Source organism: Cebus imitator, unplaced genomic scaffold, assembly GCF_001604975.1.
Source record: "Cebus imitator isolate Cc_AM_T3 unplaced genomic scaffold, Cebus_imitator-1.0 Scaffold440, whole genome shotgun sequence".
NCBI lineage: Eukaryota > Metazoa > Chordata > Mammalia > Primates > Cebidae > Cebus > Cebus imitator.
The window spans coordinates 874446-881767 of NW_016107755.1; the positions used below are offsets into that span (position 1 = coordinate 874446).

Consider the following 7322-nt stretch of genomic DNA (forward strand, 5'->3'; position numbering starts at 1 on the left):
TGACAGAAATCCAAGCGTTTGGTAATACGGTGTTGGTATGTGTGTGAGGAAATAGGCAATCCCATGTTCTGCTGATGGAAATGTCAATTAATACTCCTTCTTTAGAGGAGAGGAATTTGAGAATTTCCTCCAAGATTACAAATGCACATTCTCTTTGAGCCAGCAAGTCTGATGTTAGAAATTTAGCATACGTATATACTCATGCATATGTGAAATAATATATGCATATAAGTATTTCATCAATGTTTGAGAAACATTTGCTTCGAATTTTAGAAACTAACCAAATGTTCATCAATGGAAGTTAAGCTAAATAAACTAGCTACATTCACACAGTAGAACACTGTGCAGCCATTAGTAGGGGGTAGGATGCAGAAAGGAACTTTTGCTATTGGAATATCTCCAACATAATTGATTTAAAAAAAAAAGCTTGATAGTGCCCGTCTCATATCAGCCAGGAACAAAGCAACCCCTTGCTTATCCCAGCTTGGCTTTCAGTGTATGCCCACTCCTGGTTTATGATTTGGACACATAGATTACTGAATTTAAAAAATAAAAATACATTTAAAAGCGAGGTGCAGGCTGGGCACAGTGGCTCACACCTGTAATCCCAGCACTTTGGGAGGCTAAGGCGGGTCAGGAGTTTAAGACCAGCCTGGCCAAATGGTGAAACCCCGTCTCTACTAAAAATACAAAAATTAGCCGGATGTGGTGGCGCACACCTGTAATCCCAGCTACTCAGGAGGCTGAGGCAGAAGAATCACTTGAACCTGGGGGGCGGAGGCGGTAGTGAGCCGAGATCACGCCACTGCACTCCAGCCTGGGTGACAGACACTGTTGCAAAAAAAACAAACAAACAACAAAAAAACAAGATACAGAACAGTGTGTGTAATATGGTATTATTTGCATAAATGGAGGAAGAATAAATAACATTCTTACTTGCTCTTTAACCAAAGAATATCTCTGGAAGGATACATCGATAAACTAGTAAAGACTGCTTCTGGAGAGAGAAACTAGATGTCTGGAACCAGGGGCAGGAGGGAGCCTTTCCCCTGTGTTTTTAAAATTTTGAACCAGGAAGTGTGCCATCTATTTAAACAGTTACTTAAATTTTAAAATGTTTAAGAAAAGAAAGAATCAGTGGTCAGAATGAAAGGAATTCTGGACTAGTCAAAGAATCTGGATTATGATCCTAATTGTAGAGATTTGCAGCTTCATGTTCAGCGGCAGCCACCACTTCAGCCTCCTTTACAGGAAAGTGGATGAAATGTCACAGCTGGAAATAGATGTGCTTCATAAACTACAAACCAATATGCAATTGTCAGAGTTCTTATTTCCCTGAGTCAGTCTATTCAGCATAGCTCCTTGCATATATCAGATGCTCAATAACTGTTTTAAAGGAGTGATCTTATCTAATTTCTCCTACTTAAAAAATATTGGAGACAAGAGTCAGGAGATTTCTGTCTTCCCCTTTTCCTTTATGACTTTTAATTGCCTCTGTTTTGACATTTCCCAGCAGAAAAGACCTACCTCCTACCCCTTTCTCACAGCTGCTCCAAACTCTTCACATCAGTGGAAGCTCAGCTCAAGTCCTAGTTTCCTGAATTGAACTTTCCTAAAAAGTCAGTCTTCAGGCCGGGCGCGGTGGCTCAAGCCTGTAATCCCAGCACTGTGGGAGGCCGAGGCGGGTGGATCACGAGGTCAAGAGATCGAGACCATCCTGGTCAACATGGTGAAACCCCATCTCTACTAAAAATACAAAAAATTAGCTGGGCATGGTGGCGCGTGCCTGTAATCCCAGCAACTCAGGAGGCTGGGGCAGGAGAATTGCCTGAACCCGGGAGGCGGAGGTTGCAGTGAGCCGAGATCGCGCCATTGCACTCCAGCCTGGGTAACAAGAGCGAAACTCCGTCTCAAAAAAAAAAAAAAAAAAAAAAAAGTCAGTCTTCATTCTGACGGATGGGGGCTAGGACCTACCCCACAGGTTGCTTGCCAAGCTGAGGGCTCTGGCTCAGGGCAGCAGTGGCCCCAAGGAAGTGAATGGATCCATCCTAATTTGTACAATAGTGTCAGAGGGACCTGCAGGTCTATATGTATCTCTGTTTTCTAAATCACTGTCTCATCTATTACCATTTGATTTTTGCCAATTTCCCTGGCTTTGACTTATATTTAGCTCTATGAGATATAGGACTATATCTCTCTGTCTTTTCATACTCTTCTGCACCTAGCCCAGGGCTGGGCACCTTAAACCACTCTCTAACAGTCTCCAACTAAGTCTTAAACTCAAATCCCAGCGATATTTTCTCGGTTCACATCCAAACTGATGACTCAAACGTTAGATCATCAGCAGTCCCCTCCTTGAAATTCTCCCAACTTGATCCCGGGTTCTCTCTCACTTATTTGCTCATCCATAAAAGGAAATCTACTCTATCCTAGTGCAGCGATGTGGAACTACGTGGACTTCATAGGTGGAGAGGACGGATTCAGATTCCCATTCTACCTCTGCACAGTTGTTAGCACTATGCAGATCCTGCAGCCTCCTTGAGACCGGATGCTATCCTGGTCTTGATATCCCTATTGAGTTTAAACTTTTGTGCATTCTTAAATGTCCCATCACCACCGCAAGTTCAGTGTACCTTCTAATTATTCTTACCTGGATTATCTGCCACCCTGTCCAGAACAGGCAATGGACAGGGTCATTCAGCTGTGTTCGGTAGTTGTCTCTTGGTGGGCAGTAGGTGGCACTGTCTTTCAAGATAGGAAACGACTTCTGGTTTACCTCTGGAAGGTGGAGCGTTGCTGCCAAGGCTCCAGGGCACTGGGATTTTTCTTTTTTTTAATGGTGGCTTAAAAACTGATAGAGTAATTCTCCAGGGCAAGAAATATCTGGCTGTGGAAAGCTAGCTGTGAAATATGTAGATTGAGGATGGAAGGAGAGAGGAGGGAAGGGGCGCATAAAACTGTGTAAGAGGAAGCAGGGTGGTCCTGGAGAGAGACGGAGCCTGCAGGGCTGCACAAGGCAGGCGACCAAGGAGGGAACTTTACCAGTGAGAAGTGTCTTGCGCAGAAATAGTGAAGAAATGTTTAAGAACAGAAATGCCTAATACTGAGCCTTAAGTTGTCTGCTCTGAGAGTGTGTCCTCTGACAAAACCCATCCTCTAACCCCACACTCAATACCTTTTATCCCTAGACTTCCAGGGAACAAGCAGTCAATCTATCATACACAGTGTTGGAAATAGATGCTTGGTGCTACAAAGAAAAATTAGCACTGAGACAAAGCAAAGCAATTTTTACTTTCTGCGGGAAGGGTACTCTGGCCAGCCATCTTGCCACGAGAGTACCATGAACAAAGGAAAAGCAGACATATTTTTATTCTTTATGCATTTGGAGTTGTCCTGACTGCTATGTCTGATCTCTATTGGTTAGAGCCAGACCTCACAATTTAAACTAAAGCCTGATTGGCTAATAACTTAAAACTTTTCTAAACAAGTAAAAGCAATGGAGGACAAAAAGGAAGTCTAAATAAAGAAGGGGCATAGGCTGCCAGCTGGGACGTGCCTGTGAGCACATCCAGCACAGATATCTTGGTTAAAGTACAAGGACATAGAATGTATTACATGCCTATAAGCATGTGTAACAGCTACATAGGATAGGGCTTTTAGCAAAAAGCAAGAAGGCTTGAAGAAAGTCTTTAAAACAAACTATTACTTCTAACACTTATGAAACTTTGAAGAGGAACTTTTCTACTTCCCACACACAGTGACTTGAGTAAGAGGAAATTTAGAGGAATCACAGGAAAGGTGCTATGCTCTATGTTTGATGTTGGAGTTCTCAGAAAAACAGGGTTTGGGAGAAGCAGAGTTTCGAGATCTGGGATTCAGGAGGCACTGGGGACTCAGCAGAGCCCTTGGGAGCTGCTGGTGAAAGCAACAAGTTATTGGTAGAAACCTCTGAGTTCCACCCAGTGGCATGGAGGAAACAACCTCCAATACAGCTTGGCCTCACTTATACTCAGATTGTAGAAAAGTTAACCCATAGAAGCAGATAGTATTAATACAGTGGTGGTTACTAAAGGCTGTGCAATGAGGGGCATGGGAATGGGTTGGTCAAGGGATACAAAGTTTCAGTTACTTCAAGGAAGAATACTTCCAGAGCTCTACTGTACCTTATGGTGACTTGTTAGTAATGATTCACTGTGTTATTGAAAATTGCTAAGAGAGTAGATTTTAAATGTTCTCACCACAAAACAAGAAAACCAAATGAAGGAAAACTAAAACAGCCTGAAATGTACTGAGGCTATTAGCATTCATCAGATTATAAGGAATCCTTATTTCAAGTCCTACAAAACAGTTGCTCCTGAGAAGCACAGCCAGATGGACCAGTGTGGACATTTTAGATGGCGAGGTTGTAGAAATGAATGAATCCACCCCAAGCGGAATGCATATGAGGGGCTGGCTTACAGTAAATACTTAACTGGACACACCTATTTCAACAAAAGGATAAGGTTATACAATCAGCCACTTCCCTATAATAGGGGAATTTATGAGCTTCTAACTGCAAACACTGAGGCACAGGGAAGAATCAAAAAGAGTAAGCAAATACAGAGAGTGATGTTCTGTGAGACAGACAGTAGGAGTCAGCCTGAAGTGGGACGCCAGCAGAGAGACTTCAGGGACAATCCTGCTGCAATCATGAGGTGTGCAGAGGAAGCTCTGCTGTGAAGTTCATCCCTTGCACCGGCCCTTTCCAAGGCCCTGGAATTCCAAGCAATGTGTTCACATGGTCATACCAGGTGTTTTGTAAAATTTGTAAAAGTAGCATATTTTAACCACGGTTAGGACTGTCTCCTTCCGTGCCAACTTCCCTCTGTCACAGTTTCTCTTGTATCAGGCAACATTTGGGGGATCTAGCTAAGGGGAAATTAAATTGGGATTACATTGGTTGAGCTTACTAGGACATGTGGTTCATAAACACTTGCATGTATAGTCGTTATTGCTACCTGTCTCAGTGTAGAAGTGGCTTACAGGAACCACCACCCACTGAGACAACTCACCTGACATCAGAGACTAAAGTGCAAGGTCAGAAATCTGTCAGGATAAGAATGGGTGCTGTGACGTGAGGCACCAGAAGTCTGTGGACAGTGAAGCCAATAAATCCTTTTAACCCCTAGATGTAGAAAATTATAAGCATAGAACTCAGTCTCATCAAAGTCGAATCACAATAGAAGTCCTCTTCTTTAGGAATGTACCTAACAATTATGCATATATAATTGTACATACAACATGAAATGAAATGATCTCTTACATATTTGCAAATGAAATTAGTAGAAGTTATTCTGACATCAGAAAGGGAATTGGAAGAAGAAAAAAAACGTTTGGTTCCAGTCAAAAGCAGTAATTTATTGAAGGGAAGGGATACAGTTTAAATAGATGGCTAGCTTATTTGACAATCACTTGATGAAGAATGAACTGCATAAACATATTAAAACTTAAAAAAAAGTTTTGGCATAAAATATTGACATTGACAAACAATTTCCACTACACCTTTACGACAACGACTTAACAATAAACAGCTCAATGACCTTTAGCAACTTAAAAGAGTATTTAAGATTAGTCACTGCCCAAATAACTTGAAATGCCCTGAAATCTCAGACTTACATAGGAAACTCTTCACAGAGGCGTCTCCAAAATTAATAGCACTAAAAATTTTACCAATAATGATCGTGAAAGAGATATTAACTTTTCTAAACTTTCAATTAAAAAAAATTTTTTTTGCTTAACTATGCTAGATGAAATACCAAATTATTCATTCTTACCCAAGAAATTACATTACAAAAGTGTCAAATGAAGAAGGAATCAAAAAGTATAAAGGTGAAAATATAGCAGTGATTTAAGCAGTTATAGAACTTCTTTTTTGGATTTTTTTGCTGTTTGTGGTATTTGTCAGCTTTTAAACATTTATCATTTACTGTCACTGCTTTTCCTCATTCTAAGTCATATTTTCTTTTATTCTTAATTTTGTCAAATTTTGTATTTCTTTTTCTTGAAAAGGTCCAACACTGTGTAACCTTGAAGTCCTACAAACCTGGGCCATCTTCCCCCCCACAAGAGAGTTTTCCAGCAGTGGGAGTGGCCCAGGCACGCTCCTCAGATAGGGCCGGTTTCCAACAGGAGCCCTACTGGGAGCTGAACCGGAAAACAAGTCTCTTGGTAGCGCTGGTCCTACTGTCTGGGCTCAGTGGATGAAGGAGGAGCAGGTGAAAAGCAGAGCCCAGTGCCCAGCGGTCAGCTCCCTTGGAAGTCCTGCTGAAGGTTAGTAACCGTCCCCAGGGGCTGCCTCTCCGGGGGCTCAGGCCGTTTTGAATTTCTGTCTTTGACACGACTCCAGAATTCCAGAGGCAAGGCTTGCGCTCTGTTGTTTGCAGAAAACCGTCGCCAATTGGCATCTGCCTCCTTGGGTGTTTCCAGCCCCACCTCCTCAGCCTTTCTTGTAACTAACTTGATCAAATGTGCACTTTGGGATTTTTTTTTTTTTTTTTTTTTTTTTTTAAAGCCCACCTCTGCGGGGCGCGGTGGGTCACGCCTGTAATCCCAGCACTTTGGGAAGCCGAGGCGGGAGGATCACGAGGTCAGGAGATCGAGACCATCCTGGCTAACACGGTGAAACCTCGTCTCTATAAAAATACAAAAAAATTAGCCGGGTCTGAGTCCCAGCTACTCGGAAGGCTGAGGCAGGAGAATTGCTTGAATCCAGGCGGCGGAGGTTGCAATGGGCCAAGATCGCCCACTGCCTGGGTGACAGAGCGAGACTCTGTCTCAAAGGAAAAAAAAAAAAAAGCCCACCTCAAATTGGGACAAGACAATAGAATCAGGATTCCCGCTACCCCCACCTTCACCCCAATCGGTTGCTTTTCAAATATCACTTTTCTAAAACGCCGCCAGTCACTCGGGCGTGAGATCTCGCGTCCGGCTTTCCTGGGTGCTCACCCGGTGGTCCGCGCCCCAACCTCCCTAACATTCCGAAACCGCCGCCCGAGCTGCCTCACTCTTCGCAGGGGCACTGATGCGGAGCGCACGAAGCCCATCACAGTACCTGGGCCCGCAGCCAGGGCCGGGGTGTCCTCTTCCCACCCCTAGGCGGTTCTCTCGAGTCTCGGCACCGCCTCCTTCGGGTCCCCCCACACCCTGCGGTCGCCGGCTCCTCACCTGGGTCCTGTGCGTCTCTGGCTTCTCACAGAGTAGCCGTCTCCATTCTACGCACAGGGAAACAGAGGCCCAGAGCCCTGAAAGTCGTACCCCAAAGACCCCTGATAGTGGTCTCCAAA

At 43.7% G+C, this 7322-nt stretch overlaps 1 non-coding gene across 1 annotated transcript; it reads left to right on the forward strand.

Annotated features, from left to right (window-relative positions):
- Positions 1–403: 403 nt before the first annotated feature.
- LOC119468498 lies at positions 404–532 on the forward strand. Its single transcript, XR_005197173.1, has one exon. It is a non-coding gene; the product is annotated as a small nucleolar RNA SNORA48 (small nucleolar RNA).
- The last annotated feature ends 6790 nt before the right edge of the window (positions 533–7322 follow it).